This window comes from Hyperolius riggenbachi, chromosome 2 (assembly GCF_040937935.1).
Source record: "Hyperolius riggenbachi isolate aHypRig1 chromosome 2, aHypRig1.pri, whole genome shotgun sequence".
Taxonomy (NCBI): domain Eukaryota; kingdom Metazoa; phylum Chordata; class Amphibia; order Anura; family Hyperoliidae; genus Hyperolius; species Hyperolius riggenbachi.
In genome coordinates this window covers 294,039,097-294,050,897 of record NC_090647.1, presented here as the reverse complement: position 1 = coordinate 294,050,897, position 11,801 = coordinate 294,039,097, and the positions used below count along the sequence as shown (strand labels likewise).

The following is an 11,801-nucleotide window of genomic DNA, read 5'->3' as shown; positions in this document are numbered from 1 at the left end:
TTTTGGACTTTTGCATTCCTCAATAACAACATATGAGTACAAGCACTCCCATCTGACCTCACATAGCTAATACTGCTTCCCGACAGCCATATGAGATATGCACACGGTGGACGGAAAGGGTTTTAATTTTGTACAGTAGCTCATTTACTTCAAGAGTTCTTTAAATGGTTGAAATGATTTTCAACTAATTAAATTCTGATGCTATTGTGCAAATTAGTTTTTTTTTTGTTTTTCCCTTGCTACACTGTCAGAAGAATACTGGAGCATTCCACATTGCTAAGATAGTAATTCTATAATTACATGTCTCTGTGTGTGTATTGCCAAACTAAAATGAAATGTGCAGACACAAAGCAGTGCTTAGTTTAATTAGTGATGTTAAGAAGCAGTTTCCATTCTGTCTGCAGCAATCACGCTGGTACTCTAGGCTGGCATCCCTTGGCTCCAACCTCAGGCTGCACACAGCCCCTTGACATGTAAAGGCCATCAGAGCAATCACATTAGGACCAGCCTATAAGAAAGCCTTGTGTTTGACCAATCCAAGCCAGCTGAAAGCTAACCAATTGCAGCCTGGTTTACATCCAACCTACTAAACTGTCTTCTAGGAGGATTTAAATGTGGTACCTTGCTGTGATTCCTCTACTCCAGCAAGCAAATCAACACTCAGAAAAAAAGCATCTCATCTCAAGCCACAGTCATCATTAATTCAATGGAGCTGACACATTCCATATTAGCCTATAAATAATGCACTCTGCTTCAACAACAGGCAGCAGAAGCATCTGTATGGAGTGTGAGCACACTGATCCCACAGCAGAGAGACGGAGCATCAGAGGGGAATAGAGGAAGGATTGCTTTATCACATCGTGATGTGAAGTGCTGCACATTGCAGGGTTAAAAGCATGGGGTGTAACAGCTGATTTCCAAAATGGAGCATGCAGATGTAGTGGGGGGAGAAAGGCTCTGCCTTGGTGGGAGAAGTAGCTCCTGATCCAGCAGCTCTGCTAGCTCTAAATGCAAGGTAAGAGAATGGATGCTTGGCGTATGTCATGTCATGTAGTGCTGGCTGACTGTGTGTGTGCAACTGTCATCCCCTGTGTGTGTGCAGTGACTGTTGTCTGCAGCACTCCACTGCCCAGCCACCCCAGCTCTGCCACTTGCCATCTATTACCAACCCACCCCTCCTTTTATTAACATTTAACTTTCCATAGGGATAATGTGTCCCATTATGCTGGAGTTGCCATGGAAAGTGAGGATCATGAGGATGGGGATTAGAGAGAGGTCTGCAATCCTCCTGTCTTCACTGCTCATTTCTCTCCCTCTTTCTGTATCCATTGACCCAGAAATGTAATAAACAGTAATGTGTGAGCGATAAGAGAACTTCATGCTAAAGCAGCAAATTACAATGGGTTCCAGCCCACTAATCAATATTTTACTGGTTGTGATGGATCACACCTCCCCATGGTTTAATAACCTGCTAAGCCCTGGCAAATATTGGCGAGTCTCTTGACATTTTAAAAGCAAGTATTGATATCTCGCTACAGGGTCCCAGATATGTTTCTTGTTCCAATGTAACCAGCTATTATTCTCCTCACCTGTTCGTACTGTGCAGGTAATGGGTTTGTGCCAAGTGCAATGAATATTTTACTGCTCTGGTTGATAAAAGTCTGCTGCCCCATAGCAATCATTGGAAAATGAAGTTTCTAGGGTAGATGCTGTAGAACAATATAAACAGTTCTTATGTCAAACAGTTAGATACATCAGCAGTTACTACCTATATGCTAGGTACCTACCTGTTCCACAGATCTGCACTTACCCACTGAAATCTCTATTCTGTCATCGCTTAGATTGTAAGCTCTTTAGACTCAATGCCTTTCTCAGCCTCTGTAATGTCTCGTCTTTTGTTTGTAATCTACACTGCTCATTTCAAGTACAGCATTGAGTATATGTACCATAGGTGAAAAGAATAAGATTTGAAGTTTGAAACACATATTCATGTGATCAGAGATCAATCAATATACAATTGCATTGTTTGATAGTTTGTTACCTTAGCAAAATTAAATTTTAACAATATATTCTGTTTCAAGTGTTTTTGTTTACTTTGCATATTAATTTTCAACAGCTAAAGTACTGTAGTACAGTTATTTACAGGATCACAGGCAGCTATGCTGTGTGTTTTGAATCAGTGCAATATGCTTAATCATGAGCTTGCACAAGTAGGATGTTAGTGATGCCTACAAGAAAAATCAAGTCTGGTCTATGTTTGATTTAGTAGGTATTTTAGTTTGAAAGCCTATTTTATTTATTTGTGTATATGGGCAGTTTAGTTTGCACATTGATTGCTGTTGAACTGATGTTCTCTGCATATCAGTGTCATACTTTGATAATCGATCACATTAAAGCTAGGTTCACAGTGGGATTTGCGTTGCGTTCCCTGTGAAAACAGGATTGAAACGGAATGGAAAAGTCCCATCGCACATGATGCAACCGTTGTATCGCTTACGGTGAAGCATACGGTCAATGAAAAGTATTCTTTGCCGTCGGTGTTAACGCACACGCTATGCGGTAATGCAGGGATGCTGCACTCCATTACATTGCACCGGACACACTGTGAATGTCGTATAGGTTTTACATTGCAGTGCGATGGTCCATATTACAATGCGTCCATTATGTCACAACACACCACTATGAACTTAGCCTAAAAGTAATGCATGTGCTATAGTGTACTGGTTAGGAGACCTGACACAGGAGACCAGGGTTTGAATCTTAGCTCTTCTGATTCAGCAAATCTGCACCTATTCAATGAGGAGACCTTGGGCAAGACTCCCTTACACTGCTACTGCCTATAGAGCGCGTCCTAGTGGCTACAGCTCTGGCGCTTTGAGTCCTTCAGGAGAAAAGTTACATGTTCTGTGTCTTTTCTTTTCTATTACTAATGATTAGGTAAAGCATATGGCATTGACATGAACAACATACATTGTCATTTGAAAGGTTCTCTTTGTTTTGCAGTATGTGCTGCACTGCTGCCATAACTATATAAACAGCAGAGTATTTGCCCAGTCCCCAATGAATCCCCTTAGAATTAGTTGTTTTGTTTTTTATTGATGATGATGAACACTGATGATCACTGGTAGATTTTTTTCTGGATACTTTGACATAAACCACAAGATATTGTTTGTTATACAATCTGGACATCAATGTGTGGGGCATACTATACTGTGTTTTATCAACACTGGGGCAAAGAAAAATAGGGCAGCCACCCACTGCAAACAAACAGGATTAATTAAGTAATCGGGAACCAACAGTGAAAACACAAATTAAATATTATGAATGGTCACTATAAGCAAGAGAAAACTGGACCATCATTGTTATTATTATTAAACTATATTGCTTTTGCCCATTTTCTGCAGTACTTTAGAGAGAACATTTAACAGATCGCTTAGGCTGGATCCAAACTATGGGCTAATTCACACTACAAGAGCTTTTCTAAGAGTTTTGTGATTTTAAAAGCTGTTGCTAATGTTATCCTATGTGTGTGTTCACACTGGAGTGAAGTGATTTTAAAAAAAATCCCCCAAAGCATTGCATTAGCAAGAGCTTTTCAAAATCTCTAGCGTTTAAAAAGCTCTTGTAGTGTGAATTAGCTAAGCGCTTTTCTGAGCGCTTGCTGAGCTATTGTGATTGCTAATCGCTTTCTGGACGCTTTTTAAAAATCACTCCTATTCACTTTCATTAAAATCACTGTAAAAATCATGATTTTTAGAACCATTTTAATGAAAGTGAATGGGAGTGATTTTTTAAAAAGTGCTCAGAAAGCGCTCAGAAAAGCGCTTATAGTGTGGATCCAGCCTAAGCGATCTATTAAATGTTCTCTCTAAAGTGCTGCAGAAAATGGGTAAAAGCAATATAGTTTAATAATAATAACAATGATGGTCCAGAAAGCCAAGACCCACTGGGGCTTATAATCTAACTGGGGAGAGGAATTCACCCTTAGGCCTCGTTCACATTGTGTTGCGCTCGTGCTCTCGCCTGCGCTGAGCAATTATTTATTTTCAAATCGCTCTGCATGTTATAAGCGCTTTAGCAGAGCAATTATTTAAATCACTTCCTGACATCAGTCAGTCAGTGATTACTTTGCCCCCAGGAATGAATAAATGCAGTGTATTTATTCATTAAAGCGCTGGGGAAATCGCTATACAAAGTGCTTTTTCAAACGCTTTGCGATTTCCCTATCCCTTCCATTCAGCAAGAAGTTTCGACTTATAAAAAGCCTTCGTCGGACTGGTTCCTGACCAGAACTGAAAAACACAGCTTATATACACTGACATACAGAGGAGAAACATTCTTTAGCAAACATAAATGTAATTAGATGCCTTAACTGTTACTGAGGAGGCTTTCCCAGGCATCCTATCTAAATTGATAAGATCAATAGAATCCTCAACATGACATAAAGCAGACTCTGGTGATGAAGAGACATCGTAAATTCCGAATTCAAATGGTAACTGGCCTGGTTACATGCACCATTAATTCTAAGCTTAAGAGAATTGTGGCATTTAAAGCCAGCACCTGAAAGCAAATAAAATGAATAGTGACAGTGAATTCCATCTTACACAGCATATGGCACAAAAATGAATGAAAAGATAGAAAAATTAAAATTAAAAGAACTGTGGCATTTAAAACCCATCGTACCAGCACAAGAAGTTGGAGTCCTTGTTTAAACCATCTTGTACAGTTTTGAACCAATGTATAAACTTAGTTTCTTGTGTTAGTCTCGTGTTTCCCGATTTGAAGCCACCCATTAATACAGTGACGCGAAAATCGCTTAAACTGTGTCCAGGTAAACAAAAGTGTGTTGGTATTGGGAGATCAGTATAATTTGTAATATCCTTTTTCCTGCTGTTAATAGTGGATCTGTGGTGTGTCATGCGATCCCGCAGTGGTTGACTTGTTTCTCCCACATAAATTCCTTTGGGGCATTTTGCACACATGATCAGGTATACCACATTAGATGAGTCGCAGGAAAAGGTGCCTTGTACTTTGTATTCCTGTTGTGTACCCGGTATTAGTATCCTGTCAGTGGAATGGATGTGTTCACAGGTCCCACATGTTTTCCCTCGGCAGGGGAATGTTCCATTCTGTTCTTGCCTATTTAAGGCACTCCTCACTATCATCTGCTTAAGATTGGGTGGCTGTCGGAACGCAAGGAGGGGAGGTTCAGGGAATATCTTTTTCAGTCTCTGATCCTTGTGTAGAACAGGATGAAGTTCTTTTGCAATCTTTCTTAAGATTTCCAAGCGTGGGTTGTAGGTTACTACCAGTGGGACACGGCTCTCTTCCTGGCTCTGCTTGTACTCCAGGAGCTGAGTCCTAGGGATGTTGTTAGCTTTCCTGATTTGGGTCTCAGCCATTAGAGGATTGTATCCCTGTTTTATGAAATTCTTCTTCAGGTAACCCAGGTGTTTGTCTTTGTCATCCTTGTCAGAACAGATCCGATTGCATCTTATTGCCTGGCTGTAAATTATGGAATTCTTTATATGTTTGGGGTGGAAACTGTCATACCTGAGGTATGTGGGACGATCCGTCGGTTTGCGGTACATGGACGTTTGTAAGCTGTTCTCTCTGATGTATATGGTGGTGTCAAGAAAGTTAATCTCCTTGTGAGAGTAGCTCAATTTCATTCAGGGCAGATCTCCCTGAAAATGGTACAGACAGCGCTTTTGTCAGCAGCAAGCAAACGGAACGCCACAATGAGAACTATTTCATTGGAAAGCATAGTGTACGCGCTTTTAGGGCGATTTGTACAAATCGCCTGTGCTTAAAAAATCCAAAAAAACGCCTCTAGTGTGAATGAGCCTTAAAGAGACTCCGTAACAAAAATTGCATCCTGTTTTTTATCATCCTACAAGTTCCAAAAGCTATTCTAATGTGTTCTGGCTTACTGAAGCACTTTCTACTATCACAGTCTCTGTAATAAATCAATGTCTCTTTCCCCTGTCAGACTTGTCAGCCTGTGTCTGGAAGGCTGCCAAGTTCTTCAGTGTTGTGGTTCTGCTATGAACTCCCTCTTCCAGGCCCCTCTATGCACACTGCCTGTGTATTATTTAGATTAGGGCAGCTTCTCTCTTATCTTTTACAAGCTGGATAAATCGTCTTCTGAACTGGCTGGGCTTTCACATACTGAGGAATTGCAGACAAAGGCAAAGCTGTTTGCAGGAAGAAACGAGCAGCCTGAAACTTCAGTGCATGAGAACTGCAGGGGGAAAGAAACACACAAATGATCTCTTGAGATTCAAAAGGAAGGGTGTATACAGCCTGCTTGTGTATGGATGTATTTTTCTATGTGTGGACATACTGTACATCAACCTACTTCCTGTTTTGGTGGCCATTTTGTTTGTTTATAAACAAACTTTTTAAAACTGTTTTAACCACTTTTAATGCGGCGAGGAGCGTCGAAATTGTGACAGAGGGTAATAGGAGATGTCCCCTTACGCACTGGTATGTATACTTTTGTGCGATTTTAACAATACAGATTCTCTTTAAGAGGGTTTTCAGTAGGAAACTGAAACATATGGAGGAACACTTTCCAAAAATGGAGTGAAAATACAAACTCCATGCTGACAGTGTCTTAGCTGGGATCTAGCATTAACCCTCCTGGCGGTACGCAGTTTCAGAGGCTGCGCCGGCAATATTTTCCCCTCCGCAATCCCGCGAGAGCCGCAGCTTCACGATTTAGCTTCACCCGTCGCTATGGCGACGATCGGACATGACTTCTGACATCATCGACGTCATGCGCAGTCCCGATCCTCTCCATAGTGAAGACTGGAGCTGATTGGGAGGCTGCGCCATCGCGGGATCCATGGGGGGTATGTATTACGGCGGTGATTGGGGAGATCGGTGCAGAGTGGAGGGACTTGGAGGACATAGCTAGCTAGCCAAGTGCTAGCTTAAGCATATAAATTACATTTTATATTAAAAAATCCTCCCGGGGCCATGTAATCCTCTGTGTCGGCTAGCCCGAGCTACCGCCACGGAGGTTAAATGCTGACATCGTTGGCCACCATGCCACCAGCGTATCAAATAATTATTATTAAAACAAGGGCTGAATTTGGAATTAGTTTGTCTCTAGCAGTAAATAAATGACCCCAGTCTGCAGTACAGTATGTGACTGACCGTAAGTAATATCTTCCTGGAGAGGTGTTTAGCATTCGGTGGTCCTCTCTTAATAATGTTTGTGTAGCAGTGATGACTGGACTAATGTATAATATGCTGTGCACTAAATTTAGCTACACTACAGGATTACTGTACTAAAGGCAGTCTTAGCAGCTAATGGCAGCTCAGCCACACTACTAATGCTCTCCGACACATTAGTCCTTCAGGCAAATGCAAAAGTTGTCAGAATGCCAATTCAGGCATATTAATAAAAAATGGATCATGTTCAAACTGTCATTCCAGCTGGAATAGGTCCATAAACTTTCTCCTGGGGTTTGACACAAGGAAGCAATATTCTGCTTCTGCCACAACAGTTAGCAGAAAAAGGGGTGGGACTCAGTGAGAGAGGGTATGCAGGAGGTTAAAGTGTAAGTGCAGTCAAACAAGGACCCTTATGCAGCCACTAGAACAGACTAGGAATCCATGTAGGTAGTATTCAAGGGATGCTGTGGGGAAGTGGTATGAAACTCAGTGCTTCCTCTTTGCTATAAAATATTGTTTCAGGCATAAAATCTACTAACACACAAAAACAATTGTAGCAAACCGTTAAACACAGCACTTTGTATTTTAGTGGAAAGCTCCTTGCTTTAGTTGGTGGCATCTAGCCACATCTAAAGAGGTGATAACATTATCTTTTGTTTACATTCATTTGTCAGATACATATAGTAAGCATAAGCAAACTGCCAAAACTGAGCTGTACTGAGCTGAGAAGTGATCACTAGATTTTAATATACAAATATAGCAGCTATTAATACAATGCAGTGGCAACTTTCAGAGCAGATAAACTGTACCTTGGGAATTTGTAATTTGTGGACAAACAATATTATTTGTACACAAAAGCAAATATTATAACTGTATGGGTAATCTGAAGTAGGAAAGCACATTTTTTATTGCATTTTATCCCACTTTAACATGATCTTGCTGGCACAGTTCCTAGGAATGCCTATTAAATAGCTTTCCAAATAAGCTCATGTACAATGATTGTGCAACTGCATACTGGCACAAACCAAAGCGTGACTGTCAGTCTAATACTACTCAGGCTCATGCCTCTGCCACACACACGATTTCAGGATTGGTCACCCAATGAAAGGACATACCCTTAAATTCTGTATCCTTATTTAAGTCAAAGCCAGTCCATTGACATTATTTAAAAAGAAATGAATAGGGCAGCCTCCTTATCTCACGTACTACAAGGACACATTAAAGAAATTGAATTTCTGCAAGCCCTTCTGTAGCTACCTACTTAGCCAAGCCTGCATATTTTTATACTAATCTTTAGGGGGAAAACTGCTTATAGTAGGCTCTTGCTTTGCCAAGGCAATTAGCACTGAGAGTCTATAGGTCACTTGGCTTAATGCCCCATCTGCAGGAGGTGCATCATGGTGCTGCCATAAATGAAGTTCTATAAAATGACTTATTCAGGTGGCTGTAACCCCAACTGTATGAGGTATTTGGTGATGTAAGAATTGGGGTGGCAGTGGTTACAGGTGTAAGAGGACCCTTCCTACAGAGTGCACTGTTCTAGTACCTGCGTCAGCTCTTCTTGTCAGAGGCACTGATAGAAACACATATGTTTTGCTTTGCATAGCAGTAATGCTTAATAAACTGATCTCAGCTCTGTGCTTAGACATCTCTCACAGCTGCTGTCTTCTTGAGGGGATAAGAAGGGCAGTGCTAGGGGCCCTGATGTAAAATGATGCTAGTGTTGGGATGGGCACTGTAATTATGTCATTGGTGGGATTCAAGGTTCAAGCAAACAGGGGACAAAATATAAAATCAGTGCTTGTATAAACTGTTGTTCCAGATTTATGGCAGTTAAAGGACCACTGCAGCGAAAAAGTAAGCAGTAAAGATCTGACAGAACGTTCAGGTTTTGGACTAAACCATCTCCTCATGGGGGGATTCTCAGGGTTTTCTTTGCTTTGAAAAGCATTTTATGAACAGCTATTTAACTACTAAAATAGTAAGATACCAGCCAGCCTCCCTTATTTATTTTATTTATTTTATTTATAAAGCGCCAACATATTACGAAGCACTGACCAACATATTACCCAGCTCTCTTCTCACTGGCTTGCTATTTTGCCAGTTAGACTTAGCAATGGTCATTCAGGAAATGCTTTTGAAAACAAATTAAACCCTGAGAATCCCCCATGAGGAGATGGACTAGTCCAAAATCTGTTGGTTCTGTCAGATTTTAGCTGCTTATTTTTTATCGCAGTAGTGGTCCTTTAATTGGTGCTGGTGTGTTTGGGCTGCCACACAGAAAGTGCTCTGTGCTGCTGACACACTAACACACTTCATACATGTGTCTGGGCATGATGATTTTCAAGGCCTGGCTGACTGGCACTTGTACACTTTTGGCCGACGGCTGTCACTTGTATAGAGAACAGGGAATGCTAGCAGAATCTACAGTAGTCCTTCACACTGCATTCCCTTTACCAATCCCTCCAAGAAGTACTTCTGAATAATGGAGACATATTGTCAGCAAGAAACACTTGAGCACACGTAATCTAGCGGAGCAAGATTTCAGTAGCAGCAAACACCTGATGTGCAATCAACTCCCACACCTCTCATGATTTGGACAGTGACAACTGCACAGAAGGAATTCATCTCAAAAATTTGAAAATAATTAAAGCAGAAGAAACAACAAATTAAAAATAGGCAGCCTCAAAAAAAGTTACAATTGTTAAAAATATAACTCCATTTTTGCTACAAAAGTGCTGCCACAGTTCAGTTATATCATTTGTAAGTATGATAAGTTGTATCGAATGGACATACCTGTTTGTGTTCCGGAACTGGCCCAGCAATGTCCTGGACACTGCACAGCAAATGGATACAAAGAGAAAAACTGCTGTCCAATAGTGATATAAAAATAGCCCCTTATATTTCATAGAATAATATTTCAGTTAATAATAGTTACAATTGTGTGAAACACAGCTAACTATATATCTAATGTGTCTTCTAAGGGCTTTGGCCCACTAGAGTGCTAAAAAATTAAAAATAAATTGTACAATGCTTTCCCCGTCAGACTCAAAGCACTTGCGATGCAGCCACTAGGGGCGTGCTCAGTAGCAGTGTTACAGAGTCTTGCCCAATGACTCCTTACTAAAGATACACTGGCTCACTGAATAGGAAGAGATGAGATTCGAGGCTGTGGCCTTAACCAGTACACTATCCACCTGCCACCTGGCAAATCCAAATACATTAGGATAATGAAAGTAAATGGCCCGAAACCCATAAGAGCGATTGTGATTAGGGAAATTGCAATCGCAGATCCTTTTACTTACATGCCAGGTCCGTGCGCCAGTTTCTGGGGTGTAGCCCCGCCCCTTGCACAAAAGCATTACACGCAAGGGGATGGGGTGACACTCCAGAAGGCAGGGCATGGACTTGGCATGTAGAAAAAAACTTTATTCAAAGTACAAAAAGCAAAAGGCCGGTAAATTGTGCCACAAATCCCAGCCAAAAAGATGACAAAAGCACTTGCACTTTAGGAAGCGCAAGCACTACTTCCAGTGGGGAGTAAATGTTGAAAGAAATGCATAAATAACAGGTTTTTCTAGGGGAAGACTTCTTGGCAAAGGAGGTTCTGTGTGTCAGCTCACAGCGGATTGTACTGATATTGCCTATGCTTAACTTGGCCACAAGAGCATAGTTACGAAATGCGACACTAGGATGCCCAAACTTTTACTTCCTGATTTGTTCAGGGAGCTGGGAAATTACCCTTTAAACTCCCAGAGGTGCTATATGTGCTACCTGAGAGCTACTGTTTTGTCCCGTTTTATTGCCTGATGAAGCGGGCTTGGTCCTGCGAAACGCATTGCATCTATTGGGGTACTAATAAAGTGTTTATTTATGTCAGACAAGTAGTCTAGTCTGCTTTCGGAGGTAAGTCCACCACTGCCTCTCCAGCATATTTTAAAACTTTTAATTATTGTCTTTATTCTGCGGACGCCTCTGTTTATCAAAGTCATACCCTTTAAACTTGTACCTTTCAAAATGACATAGTCATGCTACCTTCAGGTTTAATGAAAAAAATATATTTTTTTCTTCATTTGCAGTTTTTTGCAGGTTCTAAAATTATTTAAATCCACCCTTTTCTGTTTATTAAAGAGAAGCCAAAGTGTAAAACCATGTTTGAGGATTTAAGAGCACCCATGATTCAAGGACTTTTCAAACCATCTTTAGCACTAAAAATTAGGCGTAATAATTTTCTGTATGACTTTATCAGTCCTTCACATCATTGTGGTGGAATTTTGGCCCCTCCTTTTTCAGCATAACTTCAGTTCATTGAGGTTTGGGGTATTTGGTTATTCTCAGCTCTCTTAAATGGAACCTGAAGTGAGAAGAATATCGAGGCTGCCATATTTATTTCCTTTTAAACAATACCAGTTGCCTGGCAGTCCTGCTGATCTATTTGGCTGCAGTAGTGTCTGAATCACACCTGAAACAAGCTTGCAATTAATCAGGTCAGACTTCAGTCAGAAAATCTGCATGCTTGTTCAGGAGGGTCTATTGCTATAGTTATTATATTCAGAGGATCAGCAGGACAGCTAGGCAATTAGCATTGTTTAAAAGGAAATAAACATGTCAGCCTA

At 40.8% G+C, this 11,801-nt stretch overlaps 1 protein-coding gene across 1 annotated transcript in view; it reads left to right on the top strand.

Annotated features, from left to right (window-relative positions):
- The first annotated feature begins 606 nt into the window (after positions 1 to 606).
- MAN1C1 (mannosidase alpha class 1C member 1) overlaps positions 607 to 11,801 on the top strand; it is a 197,573-nt gene continuing 186,378 nt past the window's right edge. The window contains exon 1 of the mRNA XM_068268953.1: positions 607 to 1,015. The gene's annotated coding sequence lies outside the window, so the exon portion shown is untranslated. The remainder of the gene's footprint in view (positions 1,016 to 11,801) is intronic.